General features: G+C 54.9%; 1 long non-coding RNA gene across 2 annotated transcripts; it reads left to right on the forward strand.

The window, feature by feature from the left end:
- Positions 1-319: 319 nt before the first annotated feature.
- LOC123615579 (uncharacterized) lies at positions 320-3,884 on the forward strand. Of its 2 annotated transcripts, none has more exons than XR_012499319.1 (3): positions 320-866; positions 1,415-1,571; positions 1,902-3,884. It is a non-coding gene; the product is annotated as an uncharacterized LOC123615579 (long non-coding RNA). The 2 variants fall into 2 exon arrangements; XR_006723230.2 differs by having other exon boundaries at positions 324-515.
- The last annotated feature ends 1,440 nt before the right edge of the window (positions 3,885-5,324 follow it).

Below are 5,324 nucleotides of genomic sequence, written 5' to 3' on the forward strand. Positions count from 1 at the left end.
CGCCCCGCCGGGGCCACCAGCCGAGGCACGTGCTTTACTCGCTTCCCGGGCTCTGACAGTCACGGCCGTGGGGGACCAGCCGAAAGGCTTACCTGCTACTTACAGTCCGCTGGGGGCTGTTGCTCCTGCTGAATCAACTTGGAAGACAAGCTTCCAACAGACGTGACCCGTCATTACATACAATTGCAGGCTGGTTCTCCTCTGCGGGGGTGCTCGCGGTGCTTGGGAGGCTGGGCCATCTGGGTCTCGTCCCCGCCCCCACCACACACAGCCTCCCTGGGCCTACTTTGGCCCAGCCACATGTCCGCACGCTGAGCTCTTGGCAGAGGGGACAGGAGGCCGGGCGGCTTTGTCCTCTGCCCAGGCACGTCCTTGCTCCTGGCCTTGGGCAGAAAGAGCAGAACCCTGTCGGCCAGGCTGGCCCAGCAGGGGCCTCAGGCTCCAGGAGGATGGCAGTGTGGCCAGAGAGACGTCTCTGAAGGTCACTGCTACACTAGGCACCGCGGAGCCCTGAGGTGAGGCCCGCACGAGGCAGGGGACGTGCCATCCAGGCTGGGAAGCGGGGTGGGCTAGTGGAAGACCTCGCAGGCACAGAGCAGCGAAGCGGACGGTGGGTGGAAGCCGGTATTTAACAGGCGCGCCTCAGGGTCAAAGGGCAACGCAGCCACAAGCCAATTAGAGGTGACAGAGCGGCTTGTTTTGGGTCTTGCTGTGATTGGTGGAGGGAGGAGCTGTGTGCGAGCAGCAGACACAGCTGGGGCTTTGCAGCGGGCAGCAGTGAGGGCGGCCGTGGGTGGAAAATCACTAACAGGAGACACCGGGGGGACGATCCTCGTTAAAGGCAGGCTAAGGAGCAGACATCAAAGGTGAGGGCGAGGAGCTCGGGCAGGAGCCAAGGAGGGGAGACTTAGCCGGGTTCCCTGCTGAGACTGGCTTAGCCGGGCCCTTAGCCAGCCTGGGACCAGCCCTGCCGACAAGAGGGCTCTGGGGGACACGTGTTTAAGGTTTGGTCGAGGACGGCCTTTGCCTGGCTCCGGCCTGATGAGGGGCTCTGGTCTGGGGAGCAGGCAGGGCTCCAGACAGAGGGTTCCCTCCCCGTAGCTCTGGTGATCAGGGAACAAGGCTTATTCCTCGTGGGCCGTGGAGGGTACAGGGCACGCCTGGGACCACACAACAAGGTGGTGGTGTGGTAGGGAGGAACACATCCGACTCCATACTGGATCTGTTCCTTTGGCTCTAACCCTGTGCTCTGCTGCCTGCTGGTTCTGCACTTTCTGTAGAAGGATGTTGCCTGTAGCCTGAAAAATACAGGAGAGCCCATCCCCAAAGCTCTGACCTTTAAGGGCACAACACTGTCCTGTTCAGACAGAGACACAAAACTGCAGATAGAAAATAACGTTTGTCTTGTTGGCAGTTCACAGGGACACCACGACCTGACCTGCCCGGACAGCTGCCAGAACAAAGGATTCTGACACCAAGAAGATTACAGCAAACAACCACACCCCTCCCCTTTTTGGTGTAAAAGGAGCCTGAATTCTGACTTGAGGAAGGTGGTTCTCCAGGATTAAAAGGTCGTTATCCCTTGCCCCAACACCTCGTCTTCTGATATCCTGGCCTGTCGGGCGGCAAGCAGAACGAGTTTGGACTTGGTAATGGTAGGGGGAGAGAGAGGTGACCCCAGGCTCTGCCCTTATTAGGGTCTGAGGGAGGGATGTCTGGGGTTTCAAGGGGTCACTCACAGGCTCAAAGCATAGAAGCGAAAATTAGGGTGCAGGAGACTGGAGGTGGGGTCACTATGGGCCCAGTCATCTAGGTCCCCTGGGGCCTTCTGGACCAGGAGCTTCATGGGTGTGGGGGCCAAGATCCCCTCCTGGCTATTGTGCATGTGTTGTGTTGTGCAGCTGGCTGTATGTTCGTTCAAGACAGATGTCTTCTGAAACGGATACCCGGCAATCAAAACCCAACGCCAGGCACTTATACTTCTGATTCATCCAGGACCTGTGTCCCGTCCCTCCTGCCAGCTCCAAGAGTCCATCAAAACCACTGCGGATGATGCCAGTCCATCTCTGACACTCGCTGGTCCAGGTCTCAGCCCAGCCAACCCAGGGAGCACCCCAGGCTGCCCCCACCTCCTGGCCCTTCCCCTCACCTCGTTACACGCACACTCAATGCATTCTTTATTCTAAGAACCTACGGCACCTGCAATCTGTGTGTTTATCAAACGTGAGCTAAAAGAAACCCTCTGTAACTTTCACTTTTCTTTTTAAAAAAAACGGTTCAATCAAGCCTTTTGTTTTTGTGGTCCCTGGACCACACGGTCGGCATCGCCTAGGAGCGTGCTCCGGACGCAGGGCTGGGGGGGCCTGCCCCACCCTGCTAAGCAGGAAATACAGTTCAGTGCGGGGAATGGCATGGGGCAGCCACTGGAATTTTAAGAGGCCCCCAGGAGATGCTAATGCACGCTGAAGGTTGAGAACTTGAGTAAAATTATGGTCTCTGTTTCGACAAAATTCACTTGAAGTAGCCAACTATGCTGAGCTATCAGGCCCTCCTGCGCATACACGGTTCCGGTTCCGGGAGCCCACCCGCAGGGCCTGAATGCCCTGCGATGAGCCCCACTGGCTACCCGAGGAGCAGGTGATCTAACGTAGTGGTTCTCCGGGGGGTGCGGAGAGGGATCATCTGGGGAGCTGCCCGAACTCAGTTCTGGCCCCACCTCCAGGGGCTCAGGGCCAAGTGCCCAGGTGTTCAGAGCTCCCCTGGGGTCTGGTCCAGGAGGGTCGGTGCCCCTTAGAGGAGAGCCTTCCTGCCCTTGGGCCAGTCTAGCCCCACCCCTGCCCGCTCTCCTCTGCTCCAACTGCCCCTCAACCACCTGGTCCACTGGGGCGCCCTTCGTATGTGGGAGGCGGGGGCGGTCAAGGACAGGCTGCCTTAAAGGATCCAGCGCCCCTGCAACAGCTTCCGAAAGATTACGGCTCAACTTCTACCTGCGACCTGGAAAGAGCAACTATTTCTTTCTTAAAAGGACAAAGACCCCTTTTCTTTGGAATATTAAAAAAAAAAATTAAACGGTTATAATCTCTTCATTGACTTAGTTTATCATATCTCACACCGGGAAAAAAAAGTCTCCAAGATGAAAGTCAATTGCCCTAAATTAATGCCTGGGAGTGGAAACAGGGGGGAAAAGCTGCAAGACCACGGCTTTCCCACTGAAGCAGCCCCACCACTCCAGCATGTCCCGCGTCCCCAGCCCCTATTGTCCTGACTGACTGAGATTCAAGTTTAATTACAAACTTCAGGGGAGGGAGGGAGAGGGAGCCGAGGGCCGGGGGACTGGGCCTCTGCTGGAAGGCCTTCTCGGCTTTGTCTGCAAAATGACATGTGCTTTGAACGTAGTGAGTCAGGAAAGAAGAATTTGAATGAGGTCTGGAAATGAAGTTTCCTGCCTGTGGTGTGAAAAGCCGGTCTGTCGCTAAATCTGCCCCAAGGACATGCGTTCCTCCGTGACCAGGCACGACTGGGGTGGGGGCAGCTTATCTGGGAAGCAGGGCGGCTCCCAGCCCCCGGGGGTGGCTGCGGACACCCCAGTGGAATCTGAGATTCTGCAAACACCTCTCCTGACGCCCCTCTCGTCTCGGCGGCGACTGGGGGATTTGTCACCCATGTCACGGTCCCTCCAGTCTGGCCTCCATCCCTGAAGGCTTCTTAAGCAATAAGAAACTGTGTCCTTTAACCTCTGTCTGTCTTTGCCGGTGCGGAAGCACTGAGAATCATCCCAGGCAGCCGGCCGTCCCGCGTGCCTGGCACCGAGGGGGCTCCCAGGACTTGAGGCTTTCTGAACTGAACTCAGAAGTCCTGGAATCCAAAAGCATTCCCTTATGGTTCTCAGAGGGGTCTGGAACTTTCTTAGGACCCCGCCCACTTTGTAATCAGGGGAGCCAGGTTTGGAAGCTGATTTCCCAACGTACCAAATGCTGCTGGTTCAGCCCCTCAAGGGGCCACTTTAATTACGAAGCTTTACTTTAAGGTCTTCAGACCTTAGAGCCTCCTACCTGAAGGGTGGTCCTCTCACCAGGTCACCTGCGAAATGGATGGAAACCACGACTCTCCAGCCCCACCCTGTGGCCCCTTGAGAACCTGCATCTAACCCCCAGGTGACTGGGATGCACGAAGCTCGGGTCCAGAGACAGAGAGCTAGAAACGGGGTGGGGTGGGGGTGCCGGAGTCAGCACTGATCTTATTTAAAACCACAGGAAAATGGTGCACTTACCTGTGAGAAGCCTGCCCGGGCACACCAAACCAGCAGGATCCTGTGCTCTGGAGAGAGTTTGTTATTTCAAGTTTTGAAGGGCAGTTACATGCGTCTTTGAATAAAACTGGGAAAACAAATTAACATCTTGAATTCCTGTGGGTCATTTTCTACAACTGATGAATCAATACTGATATGCTGTTCTTAATAACTGAAGTCCACAGTCCACGTAAAGTTTCATCTTGGTGGGGTGTATAGTCTATGGGTCTGGACACACGTATGATGGCACGTGTCCATCACCATAGTAACGGAGTAGTTTCACTGCCTTAAAAATCCTGTGCATCACCCTCCCTCTTCCCTAAGCCTGGTGACCATTGATCTTGTTACTGTCTCCATAGTTTTGCCTTTTCCAGAATATCCCATAGTTGGAACCAAACAGCAGCCTTCTCAAACTGGCTTCCTTCACTCAGTAAATTGCAAGCCACTCCCATCCCTCCTCCCCCAGCCCCCGCAGCTACTCAGTAATGACTCTGTCTCTGTGGATTTGCCTGATCTGGGCATTTCATAGACATGGAATTATACACAGCGTGGCTGCGGCTTTTTAAAAATACATCAAGTTCCAAAAGATTCCTCCTCCCGATTAAAAACTGGGCCAGAGTTCTAAACAGACACCTTATCAAAGAAGATACACATATACAAATAATCACATGAAAAGATTAGAACTTCGGGATGGGGGTGACTTCTTATGGGTACAGGCTTATTTCAGGGAAGATGAAAGCGTTCTGGAGCAAGACAAGGGGTGATGACTGCACAACACTGTCAATGTACTAAACGCTACTGAATGAGTCACTTTAAAGCGGTTAAGACGGTAAATCGTATTAGATGTATTAACTGCAATCTAAAGAAGAGAGAGAGGGAAAAAAGCTGCCTCTGTGGTGAGGGTGTGGAAACACTGAAGTAAGTCCGGGGCTTTGCCCAGGCAGTGAGGCTCCACAGGGTTTGATGCCGGCAGCTCCCCTTCGGCCACTCCCCCAGCTCCCGGAGATGCCCTTCCACCTCCCCGTTCAAGGTCCAG

This window comes from Camelus bactrianus, chromosome 16, assembly GCF_048773025.1.
Source record: "Camelus bactrianus isolate YW-2024 breed Bactrian camel chromosome 16, ASM4877302v1, whole genome shotgun sequence".
Taxonomy (NCBI): Eukaryota; Metazoa; Chordata; class Mammalia; order Artiodactyla; family Camelidae; genus Camelus; species Camelus bactrianus.